General features: G+C 38.0%; 1 protein-coding gene across 2 annotated transcripts in view; it reads right to left on the bottom strand.

The window, feature by feature from the left end:
* The window catches only part of B3GAT2 (beta-1,3-glucuronyltransferase 2), a 75307-nt gene that overhangs the window by 46013 nt on the left and 1811 nt on the right, over positions 1-27483 (bottom strand). The gene's annotated exons all lie outside the window — the stretch shown is intronic.

Below are 27483 nucleotides of genomic sequence, written 5' to 3'. Positions count from 1 at the left end.
AGACCATCCTGCATATCAGATATTTACATTATGATTCATAACAGTAGCAAAATTACAGTTAGGAAGTAGCAACGAAAATAATTTTATGGTTGGGGGTCACCACAACATGAGGAACTGTATTAAAGGGTCACGGTGTTAGGAGGCATTAGGAAGGTTGAGAACCACTGATCTAAGCTGAGCCATGGAAGACGTGTAGGATTTTGCCCACAGAATACAGAATGGCCTCCAGTTATATGTAGTGAGATGAATCGAAGAAGCAAAAGTTCTCATTTCTATGCCAGTGTCCCACGAGAAAAAGTACCTTTTGCTTAGCACACTCCAAATTTCTGAAAGCGACTTGGCGCTAACGTTTGTTCATGTTTTCCTTTACAGAGGGTTGGATGTTAAAGGTGAGGTGAAGATTATTTGAATGCAAGTGATGTGCCAGGATTATGTTTCTGAGGATGCTAGATTTAGCAAGTTTGTAAAATAAATACAGGTAGTTAGAAAATGTGAAGATTCACCATCTATGCAGTGCTGGAGAGTCACTGCGGAAGGCTTCATCTCAGAGTCAGACGCCCAGCCCCACAGAGTGTGCCAGACATTTCCAAGGAAAATAGCACAGCTATTTACACAACTTCTTCATTTCACCCCTGGGAACTATCCTTTGTTCTGTGCCCTTTTCACTCAATCTGTGTGTGCTCTTTAAGGATTCCTTGGCAGCCACTTTATTTTGGGGGGTTGGGGAAAGATATAACAACAGGTGTGGTTATTAAAAGTAAAAATACTTTCATATAACAACAACTGTGGTTATTAACAGTAAAAACAGCTTCATAGGATTAACACATTCTGAATATTTAAAAGCTGTTACTTTCTTAACACAAAATACCAATTGTATAAGAGCCACAACTTGTGCCCGGGGTAAGCACCAGTCTACAGTAGAGGAAGAAGCAAGAGACAGGACGATAAAGATGCAAATCTCATGTGTGTAAGAGTTATAACATCATAAACGGCTCTAGACCCCAAACGCTAACTATTTAATCAACCCCGACTGTCATTTATTCCTCCTGCCGCATCCTCCAATTAAATGGACAGGACACGCACAGCAATGTTAACCAACCAAACGCAGAGCCAGAGTAATTTCCATAGACTCAAGGACGACGCAGGACACGGAAGACACATGTGGTGCATCTCCATGCTCCTCGAGGTTAAATGCCGTTTCATGTTTCCCAGGGCTGCTGGTGTTTGTTGACTGTACTGTCGTCTCCTCCAGAAAAGGCAGGAGGCAGGCGCTCTGCACCCTCACCCCACCCAGCTGTTTCTTCTTTATTTATTGTTAAATCATAGCTGTGTACATTAGTGCAATCAAGGGGTACAATGTGCTGGTTTCATATACTCAGCTCTGTTTCTTTAGCCCACTTTTCTTTCTGCAGATTTAGGCTGTGGCCTTTAGGTCCCTCCTCCAGAGATGGCTAAACGCCAGCTCCAGGGACTGTGACATTTCAGAAGATTAACGAAGACCATCATCAGAATCCCCTTAAGAGAAAAGCAGAAAAAGTTAAAAAAAAAAAATGCCATTAGCTTTCTTCTGGATATGCCACTAGTTGTAATCTTTTCTTTTTTCCAAAGGGAAATGAATAAAGTTCTTCATCTTCTGATATTTAAAATGCTATAGGCAACGTCAAGGAGTAGAGTTACAACAAAAATGTGACACTCTGCATCTTATTTTAACAATTTCAGTAGCAAACAAACAAAACCCACCAAATCCAGTGGGACCCAATGAACTAAACATGCAAAGGAAAGAGCAATGTAATTACGATAAAGATTCAAATACAGAGGTGATGACTTGGACATAAGGGTCCTTTCAAATTTCGTGCTCACAAAACACCAGGCAATTTCCAAAACAGGACTACATTGATATGATCCAACACACCCATAACTTCTCCTTGGAAGAAGCTTGAATATTAGCATAATATCTGTTTTCTTCATCTTTCTTGCATCTACCGCCTAATGATTTCACCATCCATTTCCTTCATCTAGTTCTTATTCAATTCAATGCTAGTCTTTCCACACAGAGTCCTTCATATAACTTTATATTGTTCTGGGTCATTTTTTTTTTTTGCCTTTTTACATATAATGCCATCACTACAAACTTTTGCACTACATAAGCAAATTTCTTAAAGGAGCTAAAAATTCCAGAAAGTAGAAAGGTTATTAATGCTATATTTTTAATCCTTCTTCTAGCTCATTGGGTAGAAAAGTGAGTCTAATATTTTTTCCATACCTCCTTCATTTTTGTAACTCAAAGAAACCAGAAAACAATTCAGGAAATAAACAAAAAAATTACTAAAAAGATAGATACAAAACAAAACCCAAGTAGAACTTCTGGAAATAAAAAATTCATCTAGGGAAATTAAAAAAGGGGGATGTTTTAAAAATAGAGTAGAAAAAACAGAAGAAAAATTTCAGAGCTGAAGACAACTCTTTTGAAGTAACTCAGTCAAAAATGAAGAAGAAAGAATCAAGAGGAACAGTCTATGAAAAATATGAGATTATGAGAGATGGCAAATATAAGAATCACAGGAATCCTTGTGAGTGAAGAAGAAAAAGTACAAGGCCTGGAAAACCTATTTGAGGGAATAATTGAGGAAAACTTTGCTCGTCTTGCTAGAGACTTAGACATCCAGATACAAAAAGCTCAATTAGTAACTGGGAGATTCATTGCAAAAAGGGAAACACCAAGGAATATAGTCAACTGGCCACAGTCAACAAGAATGAGGAACTCCTGAGAGCTGTGAGGTGACAACGTCAAATAACACACAAAGGAAAACCCATCAGACTGAGAGCACACTTCTCAAGAACATCTTACAAGCCAAAAAGGAATGGGGTCATATTTTTAGTCTCCTTCAACAGGATAACTGCCAGCCAAGAATCTCCTATACTGTTAAACTAAGTTTCATAAATGAAGAAGAAATAAAGCCTTTCTCAGATAAGCAAATACGAAGGGAATTTGTCACTACTAGACCTTCCCTGCAGGAAATGCTCACAAGTGCGTTATGAATACAACAGCACAGTAGATACCAACAGCAACGATGTGAATGGTGTGAATGCCCAACTTAAACGATAAAGACTGGCTGAATGTATGAAACAACCCAATTATTTGCTATCTCCAAGAAACACACTTAATACACAAGAATTCATACCAACTCAAAGGGAATGGAAAAACATATCTACCTAAATCAGAAGTGAGCAAGTGTATCTATTCCCCTATCAGAAAAGGAGACTTTAAATCAACAATGGTACAGAAAGACAATGATGGTCAATATATAATAGTAAGGGGAGCAATTAAAGAAGACGTAACAATGCAACAATCCTAAGTATATGTGTATCTGACATAGGAGCTCCCAGTTTCATAAAGCAAGTTCTTTTATTTTTTTAATAAAATAGTCTCACTCTCTCACCCTGGGTAGAATGCTGTGCTGTGATGTCATAGCTCTCAGCAACCTCAAACTCTTAAGTTCAAGAGATCCTCTTACCTCAGCCTCACAAGTAGTTGGGACTACAGGTGCCTGCCATAACACCTGTCTAGTTTTTCTATTTCAGTAGAGATGGGGTTTCACTCTTGCTCAAGCTGGTCTCAAGTTCCTGAGCTCAAGGGATCCTTCCATCTCAGCCTATCAGAGTGCTAGAATTATAGGCATGAGCCGCCGTGCCCAACCAGCAAGATTTTCTAGATCTAAGCAAATAAATAAATAGTAGCTCCTTAATAGTTGGGTAATTCAATATTCCACTGACAGATCATTGAAGCAGAAAATGAATAAACACTGGAATTAAACATGACTCTAGAACACATGGACCTAACAGATATTTATAGATTATTCTACCTGAAAACTGCTTAATATGTATTTTTCTCATCAGCACAAGGGACATCTTCCAAGACTGATCATATCTTAGATCACAAAAGAAGTCTTAGCAAACTCAAAAAAAATCAAATCATACTGTGTATATTCTCAGACCACAATGGACTAAAACTAGTAACAGATTCTAAGAGAAACACCCAAATCTACACAAAGTCATGGATATTAAATAACCTGAGGAATAATCCTTGGATCAGTGATTAAATTAAAGTAGAAATCAAGAGATTCCTCAAACTGAATGACAAACGGGATGCAAGCTTTCAAAATCCTGGGATACAGTAAAAGCAACACTAAGGGGAAAGTTCATAGCCTACAATGCCTATATCAAAAGGACAGAAAGATCACTAACAACCCGATGTCACATTGCAAAGAATTAGAAAAGGAAAAACAAACCAAACCTCAAATCAACAGAAGAAAAAATAAAGCCCAGAGTAGAAGTAAACAAAATGGAAACAAACAAACAAAAAAATACAAAAGATCAATGAAATAACAAATTTGGGCCTTTGAAAAGATAAACAGAATTAACCAGAAATAGAGAAAGTACTCAAAAAAACCACAGTCAGAATTGAGTAATGGATATTTCAACCGATACCACAGAAATACAAAAGATCAATGAAATAACAAATTTGGGCCTTTGAAAAGATAAACAGAATTAACCAGAAATAGAGAAAGTACTCAAAAAAACCACAGTCAGAATTGAGTAACGGATATTTCAACCGATACCACAGAAATACAAAATATCACCCACGATCACTTCTCGGCCTTTTGGCTAAGATCAAGTGCAAAATATCACCCACGAAAGAGCATCTGTGTCAAAGGGACCTGTAACCGAAACAGCTCCTAATGGCTACAGCTGGGACAATTTCATCAACAAAATAAATAATGATGAATGTACATCACCTTGACAAGATGTCGTGAAAGTGGTGTTGAGTGGCTATACTCCCTGCAGTGGGGCCAGCCCTCCCCTGTTAGCCTCATTCCACCCCCACAACATTCCCCATCACAGCCCCAGTGCTCAGTCTGTGCACCAGTCACCATTCACTATAGCTTATGCTCTCATGGGAAACACTGTAGTCACCCCTTTAAAGTGGAGAAAGAAGAACAGACTGGATGGCTGTGCATTTCAAGAAAGCAAGGGAAGAAACAATGTTGTACTGTAGAAATGAGGAACATTTATTTAGTATGCAAAGTATGTATATAAAGGATAACATTAGAAATTAAACCATAATAAGAACCATGAGAAATCTGTGGGGCAGGGACATGATTAAAAACATTAATAAAGAAAAATAATGCATGTTAAATTTTGGTCCTTTAGATTTTAATACAAATAAAGTAATACTGCTTACCCAAGAATAGCTTCACTTAATTATATTACTTGCTTTAAGTCATATGAATTTGTGAATCCTGGTATGGATGATCTGTAAGAAGCTTGGTTGAGCTCTGCATGTTATAAAGCTATAGTAATCCAGACAATGTGGTAGATGAATTAGTGCAACAATAAATACATAGATAAATGGAAGAGATTAGGAGTTTAGAAACAGATGCTCCTACGTACGTTCAGTTGATTTCTGGCTAAGATGCCAAGGCAATGCAATGGGGGAAAGGATAGTCTCTTCCACAAATAGTGCTGTACTGAAAAAAAACACCCACAGGAAAAAAATGGGGGAGGGGGAGAGACAGAGAAAAGGGAGCCATTGTTCCTGGAGAGTGAGAATGGAAATTAGTACAGCCATTATGGAAAAAATACGGAGGTTCTCTAAAAAATTTAAAACAGAACTACCATAAGATGCAGCAATCTTGCTACTGGATATACATCCAAAAGATATGAACTCAGTAGGTCTAAAGGAATTCCCATGTTGATGGCAACATTATTTACAATAAATAGCCAAAATATGAAATCAATCTAAGTGCCCATCAACAGATGGATAAAGAACACAGGACACAACAGAAACCACTCAGCCTTTAAAAAGTAGGAAATCCTATAGTAACAAAATGATAAACCTGGGAGACATCTTATTAAATAAAAGGAACCAGGCTAAGAAAGACAGATACTACATGATCTCACACATGGAATCCAAAAATGTTAAAACTCATAGAAACAGAGAGCAAAATTCTAGTACCTGAGGCTGGGCAGTGAAGAGCAGGGAATTGGGAGGATATTGGTCAAAGAACACAAATTTCACTTACATAGGATAAATAAGTTTAAGAAATCTATGTTACATCATGATGACTACAGTTCAGTGTTTTTCAACCTTTTTTGTCTCATAGCACACTTGAGCCTATAGTTAAACTTTCATGGCACACTGAAATTATATTGATCAAAAAAAAAAAAGAGTAAAAAAAGGAATATACTTACTGTATTTTGAATTTCTTTTGAAAATAATTAATGATCTTTAAAATTGTTCTTGGCATGACTAAGATCCTCTCATGGCACACCAGTTGAAAATCATTGCTATAGTTAATATAACTATATTGTATACTTACTAAAAGGGTAGATTTTAAGTACTATCACCAAAACACAAAAAGTTAATCACATCATTCAAATGTTAATTCCACACATATATCAAAATATCATGTTGTACACCATAATAAATGTAATTTTTATTAATGAACTAAAATTGAGAAAAAAATACCTCAACCCCTATATCTCACATTATAAAATTAACACAAAATTGGATCATAAACCTCAACACAAAAGCTAAAGTTCGTAAGCTGTTTGGTTTTTTTTTTAATTGCATGCTATTGTGAGGGTACAAACAACCAGGTCACAATTTTTGAATTTGTTAGATAGAATTACTCTTATAGTTGTGCCTGCACCCAAAAGGTGCGCCATCCCTACCTTCTGCCCTTTCAGTGGGAGCACACCAGCCCCTCTTCTTCTCCCCCCTCCAACTTGAATAGAATTAAGTTCTTCTCCAATGTGGGCATGTGTTAGATCATCTACTGGCTTCATAATAAATTTAAGGATATTGGATACTTGCTTTTCCATTCTTATAATACTTTACTAAGAAGAATGTGTTTCACCTCCATTCAGGTTAATACAAAAGATGTAAAGTCACCATCTTTTTTATGGCTGAATAGTATTCCATGGTGTACATATACCATAGCTTGTTAATCTATTCCTGAGTTGATGGGCATTTAGGTTGTTTCCATATCTTGGCAATTGTAAATTGAGCTGTGATAAATAATCTCGTACAAATGTCTTTATAATAAAATGATTTTTTTTCTTCTGGGTAGATGCCTAGTAGTGAGATTACAGGATCAAATGGGAGGTCTAATTTGAGTTCTTTGAGGATTCTCCATACTTCTTTCCAAAGAGGCTGTATTAGATAACAGTCCCTCTGGGGGACTTTTGTGATGTGGGCTGTTCTCACTGGGATTAAGTGATATCTCGGGGTGGTTTTGATTTGCATTTCTCCAATGATTAGGGACAAAGAGTATTTTCTCATAGGTTAGAAATTTGTCTTTCTCAGAGAAGGCTCTGTCAATGTCTCTTGCCCAGTGATAGATGGGATTGTTTGCTCTTTTTTTGTTGATAAATAATTTCAGTTCTCTATAGATTCTAGTTATCAAGCCTTTGTCTGATTTGTAATATGCAAATATCTTTTCCCAATCCGAAGGTTGTCTATTTGCTATTGTTGTGTCCTTAGCTGTCCTTATCAGTTTAATTAAGTCTCATTTGTTTATTTTTGTTGTTGTGAGTGCCACTGAAGTCTTCTTCATAAAATCTTTCCTCAGTCTGACATCCCTAAGAGTTTTCCCCACACTTTCTTCTAGGATTTTTATCATTTCATTTCTTAGATTTAAATCTTTTACCCATATTGAGTCTAATTTTGTTAAGTGGTGAAAGTTGCAGATCCAATTTCAGACTTTTACATGTGATTTTCCAGTTCTCCTAGCACTATTTATTGAACAGTAAATCTACTGTTCAGAAGCAATAACTCTATTGGTTCTTTTCCTCAGTGTATGTTTTTGTTTCATTTATCAAAGATTACATGGCTATAAGAGACTGGTTTCAGCTCTTGGTTTTCTATTTGGTTCCATATGTTTATGTCTCTATTTTTGTGCCAATACCATGCTGTTTTGATCAGTGTGGATTTGTAATGTAACCTAAAGTCTGGCAGAGTGATGCCTCTGGCATTGTTTTTATTACTAAAAACTGCCTTGGCTACATGGGTTCTTTTCTGGTTCAAAACGAAAAAGAAAAAGAAAAACAAAAAACAAACACACACATGCAGGATTATTTTTTCCAGTTCTTCAAAGTATGCTATTGGTATTTTAATGGGGATTGCATTGAATCTGTAGATTGGTTTGAGTAGTATACATATTTTAACAATGTTCATTCTTCCCAGCCAAGAGCATGGTATAGTCTTTCATTTGCTGAGGTCTTCTGCTATTTCTTTTCTTGGGGTTTCTTAATTCTCTTATAATTCTCTTTGTAGAAGTCCTTCACCTCTTTTGATAGGTATAGCCCCAGGTATTTTATTTTCTTTGAAGCTACTGTGAAGGAAATTGTATCTTTAATTAGCTTCTCATTTTGGCATACACAAAGGCTACTGATGTGGACATTGATTTTATACCCTGAGACATAACGGTATTTCTTGATCACTTACAGGAGTCTCGTAGTTGAATCTCTGGGTTTTTTTTTAAGTATAAGATCATATCATCAGCAAAGAGTGAGAGTTTGACCTCCTCTGCCTCTATCTAGATTCCCTTTATATCCTTGTCTTGCCAGACTGCATTAGCTAAACCTTTCAGTACTGTGTTGAATAGTAGTGGTGATAGAGGACATCCTTGTCTGGTTCCAGTTCTGAGTGGAAAAGCTTTCAGTTTTACTCCATTCAGTATGTTATTAGCTGTGGGTTTGTCCTAGATAGCTTCAATTACTTTAAGAAAAATGCCACCTATACCTATATTCTTAAGTATTCTTGTTAGAAAAGGATGCTGAATTTTTATCAAATGCTTTTTCTGCAACTATTGAGAGGATCATATGGTCTTTGTTTTTCCAACTATTGATATGGTGAATTACATTTATGAATTTGCATATGTTAAACCAGCCTTGCATCCCTGGAATGAAGGGATTGTGATATATGACTTTTGTAATCTGTACCTGTAATCTATTGGCTAAGATTTTATTGAGTATTTTTGCTTCTATATTCATTAGTGAAATTGGTCTGTAGTTCTCCTTTTTAGTTGGGTCTTTTCTTTGTTTTGGTATCAGGGTGATATTCACTTCACAGGACATGTTAGGCAAAGGTTCCTTCCTTCTCTATGTTTTGGAATAGGTTCTGCAGTATAGGTACAAGCTCATCTTTGAAGGTTTGAGAGAATTCTGGTATGAATTCTCACACCAGAGAATCTGGTCCAGGCCTTTCTTTGTTAGATTTTTTTGTTAGAAGATTGGGCAGTGCTTGTGGCTCAAGGAGTAAGGCACCAGCCCCATATACTGGAGGTGGTGGGTTCAAACCCAGCCCCAGCCAAAAAAAAAAAAAAAAAAACTGCAAAAGAAGATTTTTTTATTGTTTCTTCAATCTCAGTGCTTGATATTGGTCTGTTCAAGAGACTGATTTCTTCCTGGTGAAGTCAAGGGAGATGATATGATTCCAGGTACTGGTCCATTTCCTCCACATTGTCAAATTTCTGGGTATAGAGTTTCTTACAGTAGTTAGAGATAATTTCTTGTATCTCAGTGATATGTTTTTATTTCTCATGTTTTTATTTCTGATTGAGGTTATTAGAGATTTTGCTTTTCTGTTTCTAGTTAATCTGGCCAAAGGGTCATCAATTTTATATATCTTTTCAAAGAACCAACTTTTTGTTTCATTGAATTTCTGAATGATTCTTGTTTTTAATTTCATTTATTTCTGATTTAATTTTGGTTATTTCTTTTCTTCTGCTGGGTTTGGGATTAGATTGCTCTTCCTTTTCCATTTCCTTAAGGTTATTCATTAGATTGTTGATATGTTCTCTTTCTGTTTTTCAGATTTAGGCATCTAATGTGATAAATTTCCCTCTTAGGACTGCTTTTGCAGTATTCCACAGGTTTGGTAACTTGTAACTTCATTGTTGTTATGTTTGAGGAATTCTATAATTTCCTCCTTTAACTCTTCCTTAATCCGGTTGTCATTCAGCATAAGATTGTTTAATTTCCCTGCCTTTGTATGTGTATGAAATTTTTTGTTAAGAGTTGAGTTCCGCCTTTATTACCTTGTGGTCTAAGAAGATAGAAGGCATAATTTCAAGTCTTTCATTTATGTTGATGTTTGATTTGTGAACTAGGATATGATTTATTTTGGAGTATGTTTCATGAGCTGATGAGAAGAATGTATGTTCCTTAGCTTTGGGATGGTGTGTTCTGCATTTTTCTATTAAGCACAGTTGTTCTAAGGTCACATTTAAGTCCCCTGTACCTTTTTCTTTTTAGAGGATCTGTGCAGTTCTGCTAGAGGAGTATTAAAGTCTCCAGCTATTGTGGTGTCATAGGATGTCATATTGCTCAGACTAATTAAGGTCTGTTTCATAAATGTGAGAGCATTTAAGTTGGGTGCATAAATATTTAGTTAGGATTGAAATGTTCTCTTGATGTATTGTTCCTTTGATCAGTATGAAGTGACCACCTTTGTCTTTCTTAACTTTAGTTGTTTTAAATGCACTTGTATCTGAAAATAAGATTATGACCTCTCCTTTCTTCTGACTTCCATTTGCCTAAAATATTGTTTTCCATTCCTTTATCCTGAATCTTGTTTTGTCCTTCAAGGTTAGGTATGTTTCCTGGAGATAGCATATGGATAGCTTGTACTTTTTTTTTTTTTTTTTGTAAGACAGAGTCTCGAGCTGTCACCCTGGGTAGAGTGCCATGGCATCACAGCTCACAGCAACCTCAAACTCTTGGGCTTAAGTGACTCTCTTGCCTCAGCCTCCCAAGTAACTGGGACTACAGGTGCCTGCCACAACGGCCGGCTATTTTTTGGTGGCAGTTGTCATTGTTGCTTAGCAGACCTGGGCTGGGTTTGAACCCACCACCCTAGGTGTATGTGGCTGGCGCCCTTGCCAACTAAGCTATGGGTGCCACCCAGCTTGTATTTTTTTTTTATCCAATTGGCCAGTGTCTTTTTAGTCAGGAATTCAAGCCTTTTATATCTGTTGTGAGAATCGATAAATGTGGTGTTCATCTTATTTTGTGAAGGTCCATTACTTAATTTTATCTTTTGCACCCTTATGTTTTGTTCTTTTGTCTTCTAGTTTCTGGGTGCTTACTTTGCTGGTGGTCCATTGTGATGGTCAGTGTGGAAAATAGGTCAAAGTATTTCCTGTAGAGCTGGTCTTATTGTGGCAAATTTCCTCAATGTTTGCATATCAGTAAAAGATTTAATTTCTCCATCGATTTTGAAGCTTAGTTTAGCAGGATACAGAATCCTGGCCTGAAAATTGTTTTAAGGAAGTGAAAGGTATATGACCATTCTCTTCTAGCTTGGAAAGTTTCAGCTGAGAAGTCCGCTGTCATCCTGTTGAATATACCCCTGCAGGACAGTTGGCACTTACTCCTGACTGCTTGTAGAATTTTCTCTTTCATCTTGACTTTGGACAGGTTCATGACAATGTGTCTTGGAGATGCTCTGTTTGTGTTGAAATGACCTGGAGTTTGACATCCCTCTAAAAGGAGTGTTTTAGAATCTTTAGTGATACTTGGGAAGTTTTCATTTATGGTATCCTCTAATAGGGCTTCCCTTCCTTTGGGAAGTTCTTCTTCCCCTTCAGAAATACCTATAATTTGTGTGTTTGAATACTTTGTGAAGTCCCATAATTTTCTGAACAAATATTCTGCTTTCTCTCTTTTCTGTCTCTTTAACTGCCTGAGTTAGCTTCAGAATAAATACTGAACCAAAGAACCTAAATTTGCTTAGTATTATGATTATGTGAAGAAATTCAAATCGCTTCATTTCTGTTTCTTAATTTCTCCATATGAAAATGAACTACCTCTCTCCTAGTCTCTGGGAGAACAGGAGGAAAGTGTTCTTCAAAGCTTTGTTGATATTATAGTTTCAGCATTAGGTATAATAATCTAGGACATTAGAGAAATCACACCTCCCATCTTCACCCACCATGACCACCCCCCCACAGCATTCTCTTAAAGCAAGTTTTGAGAAAAAGTATATAACCTGCTTTTACTTTTTCCTATGCAATGAGTTATAACCTCCCTTTTCACAGAAATTAAATACAACGCTCTGCTTTCTTATTCTTAACCCCCATCCTTTGTTCCATTTTAAACCCTCCCATCTCTGGGTTTCTTTCTCAGTATTTAATTAATGGCCAAAACTGCTCCAGAACGGGCTTAAGCCAATTTACACAGATATACAAACAAAAGAAAATTGAATAGCGGTGAGTGAAAAAAATCAATAGTTTTCCTATATACAAGCAGATATAATAAAAAATCAGCACTACAATACCAACAACAAATATGTAATGCTAGACATAAACTTCCTGAGGATAATATAGGAAACACATGAGGAAAACCACAAACTTTACTACGAAACCTAAATGAGGTCAATGAGTACAGGAGCTGCTGCAGCAGAGAGCTGTTTCCCTGCTCAACATCTTCCTTATTGGCTGAGCCTGTTTGGTTCAGATGGTGACCAGCCCTTCCTGCACATGACTGAAGATAGTGTGACCCTGTCTCAATGCCAAGGTGGAATCATGATTTGCCAGTGACCTCTGTGGGTGTTGGCAGTGATGGCCATCAGAGAAGGAATGCTGGGCTGCTCCTGGGAAAGGTTTTCCTATTCCTCAGGATGGTCCCTTTCTGAGGGACATGGCCATGTCTGGTGACGGTTGAAACTACAGCATCCATCCTGAAACCAGGAGGTGCACTAGCCTGAGGACAAAGCTGACATTCTGAGGTGTAGGCTGGAGCGAGATGGAGGGACACAAGGACCTCAGTGATACCCTAAATCAGCCAACCTTGAAACCTGGACTTCCTGCTATGGAAATGTGGCTCTTTGTTCATCAGTTTTTCCTCTTCCCAGGCAGTCTCCATGCCTCAGCATCCTTTACAGTTCAGATGGGGTCATGTGACTGATGAGTGGTACACGGGCAGTGAAGCATGGGCAGACATTACAAAAGTCAATTCCACCTTGGTGCTTACAAACAACCTGTGTGATCCAACAGTCCTGTTCCTTTGCTAGAGTGACTTTACAAGCCATGTATTGCATAGTGTAGTGACAAGATGGAAACACTGGAATGTCTGAGGTGCTAACTCTTCCCAGTAGAGTCACTAACCCCCAGCAAACTGTGTGAAATCAGGCAATAGGATTTTACCATACCAGGCCTCTCAGACGTCATAATTTATCTTCTGCAGCAGCCAATATTAATTATTCTGCTAATAAAGAGAGATGATATGTTTGTTTACTGTTAAAGCCAATTCAAGTTAGTATTGTACCTTGCAGCCAAAGGCTTCCTGTTTGTCACACTTGCCACTGGGTTAGGCCAAAAGTCTCAACAATATACAGAATTCAAATTGATGTTCAAAGTGAAGCTGGTGGACAATAGCAACCTGGGATGTAGCTATTCTGGGATGCTGATTTGGTGTAGGACCATGAAAGCTTTAACTACTGTATGGGGGGGGGGGAGGTGTGGCATGATTTTGTTATGCAAATAAACTAAGGCATCTAACAAAGATGAATGCAAATAAACTAAGGCATCTAACAAAGATGAATGCCCGAAGGGAAGAGGGTCAGGGCATTAGGAACATTGACCCCAGGGAGTTAGTGCCAGGAGCTAGAGGTACTGATCATTTCTGTGTATGGTTCATATTTATTAGAACTGGATTCGAAAGAAAATGTGAATGTTCCATTTGGGTGGTCTTTGACTACACAGGCTCTTTGAACAGCAGGGCTGAAGTTTAATTTTTTCCACCAATTAATAAGGCACTAAATTGCTATGGTGTTGAATACAGAGTAGTACCTTGTGGCAAATTCTAATTTCCCAGACAAATAGAGCATTTATGAGAATTCCAATTTGGAAAATATCTTTCACAGTTAGAACCAGTGAACTACAATTGTACAAAGCAATATAAATAAATCTTAAAAACATGGTACAGGATGAAAAAATAGAAGAAGTCTATTCTATAATGTCATTTATGTACATTTAAAATACTGCACAGAAAGCACCATACATTTCATAAGTCACATACAAATAAAATAAGGCACTGCATACACATTAGAACGGATGCCCGAGAATAAGGATAAAAGGAAATAAACAGAACAAGAGAAGAAACTTGCACAGGATGATATTGGAAACAGGTTAGGACTGGGAAGTATGATGAACTCTATCTCTATACATGAAATATAAGAGAAATAAAACAATTCTCATGTTCTCCTTGAAAATGTAGTCAGAATATATGAAAAATGAATAAAAAAGGAACAGGGAAAGAACCCTCTAAGGTTAAAGAAGTAATAAAATGCTCTTAGAAAATAGTTTAAAAGATAGAATCTTCCAAATTTGATAGAACCGTTTATAGAACAATAAGCAGACCTCTTTGTACTTCAGTAAATGACTATTAAACAAAGTTATGACCAATCATCACTTAGGGCAGAAATAAAGATATAGGTAGATTTTTGAAAGAAAATATAATTCAGAAAGCCCCATTCTCTCTGTCTCTCTAACACACACACACACACTCTGCTAGGGCTATTTGCTTAGCACCAGATCACAGCTGGATTCATTTCAATAAGGTTTTGTTTACAGACTATTACCTCCTTAATTGGGGAAAAAGTATCAGAAAATCAAAGTAGGTAAAGAAAAAAAGAAAACAGCTATATACTATCTACAACAAACACGCTTTCAGTGTAAGAACATAGATAAAAGTAAAAGGATGAGGAATAATACAATGTGCAAACAAGCATATGAGTATTGTGGCATTAATAACAGCAAAGCAGTTTTCAAGACAAAGAGGTTACTGTAGATAATGAAGGACATTTCATGATGATAAAAGGGTCCAGTCATTAAATCTAAATGTGTATGTACCAAATAACAGAGCTTCAAAATACAGAAAGCAAAAGCCACACCTTAAAGGAGAAAGATAAGATGTACAGTCACAGAAAATTTACTAGTTTGTATTTGACAGACACCACATATGGGAATATAAAGTGAATCTCAGTAAGTTTCAACTGAGTAAAATTAGATTCCATTTTCAAACCATGTAGAATTAAACCAGAAATCAAAACCCAAAAAATAAGAACCACCCTAACTATGTAGAGATTAGGCAGTATACTTTGAATTATTCAGTAAAATTATAGAAAAATACATGAACCTCATCTCAATAAAAATTAGAAACTATTTTTAAGTGGACAATATGAAAACACAGCATCAGAATGGGTGGGATGCAACAGGAACCATGGGGATGAAGTGTATAGCTTTAAGCATAATGTATATTAGAGCTAAGTTTTTATCTCAAGAAACTAAAAAAGAAAAGGAAAGGAAAGCAATTTAAACTAAAAACAAAGGAAATAAAAGCAAACCCCAGTGGCAGCAGAGAAAAAGCTAAGTGCAAAGTCTGACTCCAGCACTCAACTCTCAGCTCCACCACTAATTAGTTGTGTGGCCTCAGAAAAGTTAGTATGACCAGTTCCATATACGTAAATGGTAATCACACCATAGTGCCATCTCATGAGGTTGTTTTAAAGACTAAATGAATTAACACTTGTAAAGCACTATGGTCCTGGGACCCACGTGCCCTGTAAGTGTCTTGTGTTCTGTCAGCATCACCATCAACAAAGGCTGCTCAGTGGCAGATTTTCCAACCACCACAGACTCAGTGGAAACCCTTTTCTTAGATGCTTAAGACACAAGACACCTATCTTCTAGGAAAAAGTAGGGGAAAAACTCCATAGGTACCGGGTTGAAATAAGGGCTACCCTCATGTATATGTTTCAGAATTTAGAAGTTTAATCTTTGATGCGTGTTTGGGGTCAGCTCTGCAGATGAACATGAACAAGAGTCAAGTCATTTACAACCCTGCTTGGAAACATCTCACAGGCACACAATGCAGAAATTCCTTAATTATTTTATTTCAGGGCTTGAAAAGGACTCGAATAGGTGTTTCTCCAAAAATATACAAATGGCCAAAAAGGACATGAAAAGATGCTCAGCATCCCTGATGATTACTGCAATTAAGGAAATGCAAGTCAGATACTTCACACCTTCCACAGTGAGATTTCACTTCATTCACATTTTTCTGATGGTTATTATCCAAAAACCAGATGATAGCAAGTTTTGCCCAGAGCATGGAGAGACTGTTACACTTGTGTTCTGTTGATGGATATTTAAAATGTATAGAACTGATGTAAGGCAGTTCCTCAAAAAAATAATCACAGAATTCGCATATAATCTAGTGATTCCACTTCTGTGTACATATCCAACAGCACGTGCTTGAACAGACAGGTGTACACCATTATTCCTGTCAGCATTATTCACAATAATGAAATGTGAATAATGTGAAAGCAGCCCAATGGACGAATGGATAAGCAAAATGTAGAATATATGCACAATGGAATATTATTCAGCATCGAAGAATGAAATTCTGATACGTGCTATAATGTGGATGAACCTTGAAGACATTCTGCTAAGTTAAATAAGTCTTACATAAAAGAATAAATGTTATATAATTCTACTTATATGAGATACCTAAAACAGTCCAAATTGTAGAGACAGAATATAAACTGGAGGGTGTCAAGTTAAATTCATAATGGTCAATGTACATTTTATCACACTGGAGGCTACCACAGTAAATAGAAATTGGCAAATGTATACAGGGTGTCCCAAAAGTCGCCCCTGAAGTTGTCGTCTATTAGGAAAATGGGAAATTATAGCTAAACGTAACTTTCTTTGGCCAACATGCAGAGAATATTTTGTACAGTTTTGTAATGAATATTTTGTGAAGAAAGGTATGTTTAGCTACAATTTCCCACTTCCTTATGGATGGAAACTTCAGGGGAGACTTTTGGGACATCCCCTATCTTGCTACAATCATTTAAAAAACCCAGGAATACTCAATTTTTGTTTATTCCCTTCTTCACGATTAGGGAAAAGAAGCAAAATAAGAAACAGAGAACAGGTGCGTACTTTTAATGTCTCTGGACATTTTTAACCTGTAGGACAATCAACTAATTTTCAGAGGAACAGCCAGGGTTGCTGTAAGACCCCAAATTACTGCCCACATAAACTATAATCATACTCAATCCAGCATCTTAAAATGTTTTTCTTTTTTTAATCCTAAAACAAAGAGGAAAAGAAAGACGAGAAAAGGTCAGAACCACAAAATCTGTCTTATCAGTATACACAGCAGGAAGCAAAGGTAATAGGCAAACAGTTGAATGTATTAAAGAGAAAATAAAGAAAACTACAAGTACTTTCCATTTAAAAAATGAAAATAGTCAACAGTTAGGGCGTGAGCCTCAAACATTAATGCTTTCCAGGAAAGCCATATTGCAGCTCCCCCAATGGAAAAGGCTTCCCAAGGATGTCTCTAACACTCTTCCCAGTGTGAACAGATGCAGCTGAAGAACTTATCAAAGTTACAAAAATATCCCCAAACTGTCATTTGACCTTTCAAGATGATACTGGCATTTTCATCTTGCAATGCCAAGTTTATTTAGATGATAAACAGCACATCCACATATGCATCATGCTTAAATTCTAATTCCCGTCAGCTGACAGAGCAGCACCTTGGGGCCACACAACTCCTCTAGGATTGGAACAGCTGCAGTAGATAGGTGGCTTTGTGACATCTTTCCTTCTGCAGCCCTCCATGGCTCCTACATGGTCACAGACTTCCGAGAGATGTCCATAATGGGTAAAGTAGTTGTTCTATTTACAACTTTATACATCTATCACCTCATTTAATTATGTCAACAGCCCTATGCATTATTACCAGGCCCTATGAGGAAGCTAAATACAGACCATGAAAATTGAACAGCAGTGCAGGTGCACATCTGAATGCTGCGGGTGAGACCTAGTACAGAATAAAAACATCAAAAGACACTGGTTTCTGAGGTGGTGGGGGTAGGGCCTTTGATACAGCCAGGCCTGGACACCCTCTGGTTCCCTGGGGGTGCTTTTCCTACCAAGACATCAGTTTTCAGACTGGAGGTGCATAGTCCCTGAATGCACACAAAGGCTCACCAGGGAATATGTGGACACATACAGCTTTAAGGGAATCAATTCCCAAACCCTACACACCCCCTCAGCACCCCTACATACACTATAAGCTTTCTTAAAAATGACCTGCTTAGAAAGCGGCAGGTTCTCCTGCTGTCCCCACCTTCTCGGGTTCACCTGTGCACCCCCTCGCCTGCACAGAAGGCCCCACACTTCTCACCCACCCTGAACTGTATCAAATATATCATCCTACCTGGTAAACACCCGATGACCATAAACAAAGATAATTAGAAATACTACGGTCTTTATCAATAATGTCAATGTCTCTAATGAATGGATAACAATTCCTTTGGCACACCAGAGGTCTCTCATAATTTGCATTCAACAAAACTGAAGGGGACCTAATGTCATCAATGGATCATTAAAATAGATTTTGCTGAAACATGACCATATGATTTTTGTCTTAAAGCTTGAGAGTTCAAAAACTAGAGGAACTCTGCTATAAAAAAAATGCTTTTCATCTTATTTACTTCCACACGTTGACCTAACAGGAACATCATTTATACTAAAGCCCATCTCCTTCTAGCCATCTGTAATGTTCAATGAATGCAGTATAACTGACCATTAAAAAAAAGTTCCATCGTGTCACTAAGACGTCAATTGCTAATAAATGTAGCTTTTACATTTAATTGTTAATTACCCACGTCTAACATTTATGTTGCTTTGATGAACTGTTTACCAATACTAACTGCAATGTTAAGTCAATCCTAAAGAATGTAAAACGATTTTAAATTCTATCTCTATTCATAATTTTTGTCACTGCAGATGTGTGTGATAAGAGGATCAATAAATGACCTTGAACCTCAAAATATTATTTTAGGATAAGAGGAGAAATAGAGACAGAAAAAAAACAAAACAATAACAAATGTCCAAATGTCATCCAGAAGTATGTTCAGTAACTGAACGTATCAAACTCTTACAGTATTTATAGAATGTAGTAGACATATTTAAGTTTGATTTGCAAATGCCAATATTTATAATATACTGGAAATCACAACCTTTGCAATTATTTAAAATTATTTTTAAAATTTAGATGTCGATTTGAAAAATATCCCAGAGGGTGTATAATTTTACAAAATACTGTTAGGAATTATGTGAACATAAAATGTACAAGACCACTGCCTCAGACCCCTGAGTCTGAGTCTGATTCTTGCCAGGAACTGACTGGGAGGGTCTGTGATGAAAGAACAAGGGAACCAGGAGGCCCTGTGGGCCCTGCACGCGCGCACGCGCGCGCACACACACACACACACACACACACACACACTCTCTCCAACTGCTACATTTTCCTCACTCTGGCAGAAAATAAACTTTAGAATGTTTTTATTTATCAAAATCTATTCAGTGTTTGAAAAAAGAGAAGCAAGCTTATTGGGTCTTCCCAATCGATGCCAGCCAGCGGAAGACCAGCTGGGGACTCAATGCCTCCAGGTAAGGCTGGAAGGGGGATGGTCACAAGGCTGGAGTGGCAGATGGGGTCCTCTCTGCCTCCTTCAATAGGTGCTGGACAGAAGAATATTCCTAACCTTCGCAGCCCAGGAAATGACTTAGAAAATCAAGCTACTGTTTCTAATCACGTGCTTTAAACATCTCTTTCATTCTTCCCAAATAAGCTGCCCTCTCCTTTGTGATGCACTGTCTCTTTGATTCATTCGTTCATGCCAGCAATAATCGATCTATCATGTACTAAGTATGCCCTAGTCCACATGAGCTCCTGAGACTCCACAGTAATTAAAGAGCACACCCAAGGCCTGCAGGAAGTTTAGCATGCTGCGCTGGGCTACGTGCAAACCAACTTCCCAGCTTTCACATACTCTTTAGTCAGACTAAGACCTCAGAACCCTCAGGAGACACCCTTCACCTCCTCTCAATCTAGAATGTCCTTTAGGTGCTTTTCACTCTCACATCCTACTTCCTCCCAGGACTCTTTGTAGACAAGCCCTATTTAACTCTTGTTAAATCACTCTACTAACTCTACTAATCACTCTACTAATCACTCTACTAACATCCAATGGTGCAATTAAAATACCCATTTTATGCAGTTCCACTTGGGTACAAACTAACCTGGGAAAGTCAAGTACCTCTATCTCCTTCTCCCTGCAGGCCTCTGGAAACACCCAAAGCTCCAGATGTCAGGAGCAGAGTCTTTAGAGGCATCTAACAAACAGAGACAGTGCAGTTACCTGGTGTATCCTCAAATGAGGCAGTCACTCACAACAGAAAGAACAAGGTGAAAAGAACTAATATTTATGACTTGCCTATAGTGCAGAACTTCCAGCAACCCTGTCAATGCAATTCAACCTTTACCAGGTGTAGCTGGATTTGAACAAGGGGCTATTACAGCTGTGTGAGTTCCCTAACCTTTCACACACCGGAAGAGCCTTAACTCTCAACTGGCTCATGACTCCCTTGACACACCTGCCCCCTTAATGGCTGTTGACAGGGATGCCTTGCTACATACATAAATTTTCAGGGCTCTCTCTCTCTCTCTTTCTCTCCTTTTTGCATGAAAGCTCTCAGAGTAGGGGGTCACACTTTAAGTTACTATTTAAATAGACAATACAATCTTAGATACAAAACAGACTTCAAAATTGTGATTTTTATTAATGACTATTGGTGTACAGGACTATTTGCTAGGATGAACTTCCATCTGTAATAAATTTGTTCAACTTCAAGTGTCCTATAATTCATTCATTCAATAAACAGCATTCACTATAAGGGTAGGAATTTTCTTTTGTTTACTGCTGTATCTCTACTGCCCAGTAAACAAAAGAAAATTCCCACTTTTGTATTCCAGTGGAAGAAACAACTGAAATGCATACACAGGTATTATATTATTTAACGGGATGTGAGGTGCTATAAAGAATCCAAAAGTCTACATTGCCACCACCTTAATATAACTGGGTAGTTATACTACCTACCTTATTATCCAAGGTCTGTTGAACAAGTTAAAGTTCAGAAATTTGCCTAATGGATGTTCTGGAAATCAAATGCAATCCGCTAATCTGAAAGCATGCTCCTCACACTCCTATGTACCCTTTCAAATTAACTGATTAACATAGGATGTGACATTACATCCAGGAAGGGAAGAATGGGCCTGATTTAGATACCGTGCGCAAAAGCAAAGAAATTGGAGGGGTTTTTTTTTCCCCCTAGGACAGGTTTGGGGAGAGATGCAAAAACTTCTGTCCGTGTTAAGAATCACACTCTGCCATGCAGGAGATGAATCCAGGGCCGCCCACTTCACCTCATCCTCTCATCATCTTGGCTTCCTGCTGTCAAGAGCATCTTTCAGGCCTTGGAGTGTTCCCCAGATCCTGCTTTCTTCGGTTCACAGTAGGGCTCCCTGTCCCTGGAGAGCTCCTTCTTCCTTGCCCCATCACCCACACAGGCCTGTTGTCCTTTAATTCTCAGCTGTCACTTTCTCTCCACCTTCTCCTACAAACACCCAACCCCTCCAGTAGGTGATTCTGCCTCATACTCCCAGGCACCTGCGTGTCTGCCCGATCGTGGTGTGCGCCTGTAGTCCCGGTATCAGTTCACCCCTGTAATCCTCCCTGCCTTAATTAAACACAGTGCCTGACACACAGTAGGTGCTCAACATTTATTTAAGTAATAGAGAAGGCATTATATTCATTATATTCAAATAACTTCCAAATGTGGACTGTTTGCATTCAAGTTGGTAGAAAAAGACTTGCAGAGTAATACACTATTACTGCTAAGTTGACGCAATTTTTTTTAGGTAAAGAAAATCTCAGTTAACAGACAATGTTCAGCATTTAGTATGCTTAGCTTTCACTAGTCAGATCAAAGTGTGATTTATAAATACCGACAGTTCAAGCTGAAGGAACAACATTCTTACATTCAATAAAACATGTATCCTGCTTAAACTTCTCTTTCACAGATGGAAGAGATTGGTTTTAAAAACAAACTACTGAGTTTTAGTTATTTTGGGGGGAAAAGACCAACTAATCTGACTTATGGTAGAGAACGTGACTGCCCTCGTTAGCATAGCCGTCTCCAAGCTTTTTAGCACACAAAAAGACTCAGCCAATCATGTATTAATTTGTTTCTAATCCAAGGAAATTCCTATCTTAGAAGAAATCACACAAGAAAATTAGCAAACCTCCTACCAACAAGTGAGCAGTCAAGTGAATCTTGCAGCTCAGGCCACACTAGTCACCAGCATAAGGAGCACATTGGAGTGGGGGAGGGAAGGTCCCCAGGAGTACATCTGTGTGCTCCCGGGAAGCTGTCTCAGCCACATCAACTTCAGCTCAATTGGCGCAATAGCAAACTCCGAGACCACCTGAAACAATTCCATATTTTCTCCCATTCCTATTCTACCCTCAAAATTACTCTTCCATTCAATTCTGTCTGCCCTGACAAGGTACATGCCTAACAGAGTTGCTGATGAATAAGGAAAAAATGTTAATATCTTATCTTGCAGAACTTATTGATTCTTTTGCACAAAAATGCATAGTTTAAAATAATAGGTAAGAATACAGTTCATATACTAAGGTGGCAGTTTTTGTCTACCATGAAAAAACAATCTAAATGTCAAATGGTCTATATAAATTAGAGATAATGAGGAGGAGAAAAAATTTTCATAAGACCAGGGTGGTGCCTGTGGCTCAAAGGAGTAGGGCGCCATCCCGTATACTGGAGGTGGCAGGTTCAAACCCAGTCCTGGCCAAAAACTGAAAAAAACAAAAAACTAAATGCTACCAAGTAGAAAAACCTGCAAGGGTGAGACTGGGAAAGCATGCAAAATTTCAGTTAGGAAGAATAAGTTCAGATCAATTGTGCAACACATTGTACAATTATATAGTAATATGTACAACTATAATGTGCACAATTACTAACAATGTATCATATACTTGAAAATTGCTGGGAGTAGATTTTAAAGGTCTCATACAAACACACAAAAATGATAAATATATAATCCTAGCATTCTGGGAGACTGAGGCAAGAGGATCGCTTAAACCCAAGAGTTTGAGGTTGCCATGATGCCCCAGTACTCTAACCTGGGTGACAGAGTGAGACTCTGTCTCAAAGTAAAAAAGAAAGAAAGAAAGAAAAAAATATGGGAGACAATAGGTTACTTAGCTTATGTTATTCCACAATGTATACCTGTATCAGAACATCATGTTCCACACAACAAATACATGCAAGAGTTGTCAATTAAAAATATTGTTAACCAAAAAATATATATAGCTGGTCATTTTCTCTTTGCATTTCAGAGAAAAATGAAAAGTTAATATAGTAGAGAAGAATGACCTGACTTCAAATATGGCAGAAGACAGCAAAAACGTCAGAAGACTCCTGTTGATAAAATGCTTTGCTTGTTATAATGACACACTTCCCTGTGACTGCGCTTGTTAAATGAGAGGAGCCTCAAGAGTGCAGAATCCAAAAAGGTTTGGATAAGTATGCTATTGTACTCCAGCCTAGGTGACAGAGACCCTGTCTGACAAAAATAAAGAAACACACAATAAAAAGATTTCACAAAGGTTTGAATAGACACACCTGAACATTATTGAACTCTGTGCCCCCTAAACTCCACAATTATTACCCAAAAGAGTTAATAAGACCATTGACTTTTGTTCTTCTATTTTGCTTTTACAGCTGCCTTAAAAGCAATCACTGTTCCATTACTATTCACGCAAGAGAAAATTTACCAGCTTGTAATTTAGAGGCAAGAGGAACAGACAGAAGAAAATGGAGCCATCATCCTCCATAGTTTCTAAGCAGCAGCAGATAACAGCCTACATGTTTAAAGAACACAACCTTCATTACGGTGAACAACAATCTAAGCATGTTTTCATAGCTATGCACGAGAGAGAGAATCATCAGTGAAAATAGGCTGATGAAGAAAGAATGACGGAGAGGAGAAAGAAAACAGGAAGAGGCAACGGGAGAAGGTCTTTCACACCCAAACGGTTATTTCTGGCCCATTAAAATATCAAAATCCAAATGAAAACTGCAGGTTTCCAAAGAAACTTCTGTCAAAAATGAACCATAATTCAAGGACTGTACACCAAGGGAAAGTAAAGAAAATCTAGAGATTTAACAAATAGTGCTTAAGAAAATTTGGCTATAATTTTCCATACACAGTTTTACAAAATTATCATCTTTTATCAGACCTAGGGCATGAGTATTAAAATGGTTTCAGAGGAGGAGAAACAAAAAATAAGGGGCACATTTTAGGTGGGACAGTCTTTATACTACACCTAAAAAAACTTTTTAGGTTTCTTCTCTACTTTTAGAAGATAATTACTCTCTACACAAAGTAACCATACCAAGTAGGAAAGATAAGTAAATCATGGATCTTCTTTCAGGAAACATATACAGAATTACTCTTCAGGGAGAAAGTGTCAAACACCTTCAACTCAAACATCCTTCTGATTATGGCTTAAAGCACTTACAGGGGAAAGCACACAAATGCTTTAGAAAAGGAACAAGACCGTATTAACCCTCAACTCCTCCACCTTCCCAGCACCCTACAAAAAACTCCAACAAGTGGTCTCCTTAGTTCACTCCTTTCCAGAAAAATCTTCATTCTCTGACTCCTTTCACAAGCTCCTTCCGCCAGCCTTCCCTCATTAAATTTAAAATTTCTGAAGGTTTTTTCTTCCTGAGAAAGTGCTATTTTTTAACCTTTCAATTCAATTGATTTCCAAAGGTGAAACCAACTTGACCTGAAAAGCATCTGCTTTAAACTGAAGAAAGCTTTGGAGGTTTTCTAGCAAAGAACCGAAATTTGATCAATAGTATTACTGAAAAAATGACCAGCTATAAAGTCACATTTACCTGTAGTTGTGGCTTTTATTAAAGCTGCTTAAATACTTTGCAAATAAACTTTTCCAGAGAGCCTGCTAGACAGGATGTGGCAGGCAGGATTTACCTGTGATCCATAGTGCAAAACCCCATCCGAGCTACAAGCTACTGGAAGGCTGGAAAAACTCTACCACTCCATTTTCTGTGTCTAAGATTCACCCTAAGCTTCATTTGCAATTGGATTTCGCTGTTAAAGGTAGGATTGTTCAATGCAAATATTTTTTTTTCCTGGCAGCACATCTCAGTTGAAAAGACAGGCTGAAAATTAGTTAGCTGTGTGGGAGAAAAAAAGCCCCCTTCCAGTTACTAGGGAGGAATAATTGAACACAGATTGCCCGTTGAGTCTTTAATTTAATTTGGGGACCTTTCATCCTTTACTTTCCTTCATTTGCAGCCAATACTTAGCTAATTTGTACCCAGTCCATTTTCCTCCTTTTATCTTATCTACTCTAACATCAACCATGGAAATTAGAAGCACTATGAATAAAAGATGAAGGCTGACTTGGGACATTCTTTCCTTAAGTATTGTGAATTACAAATTAATTTCTGTGTGTGCACAATGCAGAGGGCTGAGATATTTGCCTCAGTCCTACAGCAGCCCCGAGCAGCTTCCTTCTCTTTCCCCAAGGAGCTACAGTTTTAAAATGTTTTGTCTGGTTCTACCTTTTCTCTACAAGAACAATGTCTGGACTCTAATCCACATGGAATCATTAATCCATGAATGGGTGTATGATAAATTATCTCATTGATAAACTAAGAGTTTATAAAAAAATAAACTTCAAGTTCTGGAAAATGTACAAGTCTAAGAATTTTATAAATTCCACTAATTCAGTGAGTTCGCTGGTATCTGCCATGCAAGGAAAAGAATAAGTTGTGGTTAAGGAAAACTGAAAAAATACATAGGCAAAGAGAGGCCTAATCTGTAAAATGTGGTGGTGGGGATGGAGGAGAAAGGTACTAGTCATAAAATTACCATCTGGGAGAAATGTTCAGGGGCTGGAAAACCAATTCTATGTCTGTTATGGCCAGCCTATTATGCTTAAAACAACAACAAAACACATGTTGTTGCATATTTTACATATGTGGTACCACTCCATAAGAAAGAATTAACATAGGGTGGCGCCTGTGGCTCAAAGGAGTAGGGCGCTGGCCCCACATATGGGAGGTGGTGGGTTCAAACCCAGCCCTGGCCAAAAACTGCAAAAAAAAAAAAGAAAAAGAAATAGTTAACATATACTTTTACATAAGACAAATTTAATTTGATTATTTTATTACTTGAGAAAAATTTAGGGTCTTGAAAGTTGTGTATGTTTTTCCTTTATAACTTCCACTTTGACAGTACCATTTTTTCTCCCTACCCTCTCTTTTTTATCCCCCACCACGATCCAATGAAAAATCAACTGGATTTTTCTCTTCTTCCTTAATACTCCCACCAACAAGTCCTCCTTTCAGCTTCCAAAGCATCAAAGGAAGCCTGTGTCCTGAATCTTTTCACCCCCTGTATGTGCCAACTCTTTCAGGCATCTAACGTCTCATACCAACGGTCCAGAATCTGGGAGTAAACAGAATCATTCCCCCTTCACTATCTAATCTCCTACAAGGTTCATTATTTTATTTAAATAAGACCATGCATTTTCATAGACAAGGCAACTTCCAAGTAGTAGAAGGAAAAAATATTTTGAAGTTTAAAATGATGGTGTATTAATATGTAAAGTCTTTGCTTTAGCATACAAGCACTTCTCTCCGGAGAAAGAGTACTGAAGCAGGATCAAAATAAAAGGCCAATTTAAAAAAATAAGATGGTTTCTCTAATCTCGGTTATTATAAGGACCATATTAGGCAACGCTAAACTATTTATGTATCTGGAGAAATATGGAAAGAAAGTCTTCTGCCGTGAAAGGATGGGAAAGAAAAGATGAAGAACAGTAACTGCTCCTTTTATTCATGGAGGGGAGAATAAACATAAAGGAAGGCAGCAAGTACCTTTAAGAAGTGAATTTCTAAAAGCCAGGCAGAAAAATTAAATCAGAAGAATAGAGCACAGCTGACTTGAGGCTGAGATTAGGATAAAAATGTGAGGGAGGGGGTCAGTTAGGCTCTTTGCTTGCTAGACACACAGATTATTTTACCAATTCAGTGTCCAGCTCCTGCAAAGTATTTCCCAAGTGTCCAGTTTACCTGGGAGAAGGAAAGCTGGAGGAGTCTCTGTGAGGCAGGAGGTCAAGAAATTTCAGGTGAATAAATGCAATAATCTTGCAGGACGTCAAAGAAAGCAAGATCGCATTTAGCTATGATTATGTACAGGGAAGAAGAAAACTGACAAACCACACAACTCAGTCCCATCTGCAGACGGCACACACACCTACACACTGGAAAATACCAGCCTCAGGGAAGCACGCCTCTTCCAACCCGCGGCTGTGCGCGTGCGTGTGCGCGCGCGCGGCGTGGAGGCTTCCCGGGGCAGCAGCAGGGCCCGGGCAGCACCTGGACGCGATGGTCCTGGGCCAGGGCGGCCTCGCTGACTCTCCAAAAA

The sequence above is a fragment of the Nycticebus coucang genome, chromosome 9 (genome assembly GCF_027406575.1).
Source record: "Nycticebus coucang isolate mNycCou1 chromosome 9, mNycCou1.pri, whole genome shotgun sequence".
Taxonomy (NCBI): domain Eukaryota; kingdom Metazoa; phylum Chordata; class Mammalia; order Primates; family Lorisidae; genus Nycticebus; species Nycticebus coucang.
This window is presented reverse-complemented; position numbering and strand designations above follow the sequence as displayed.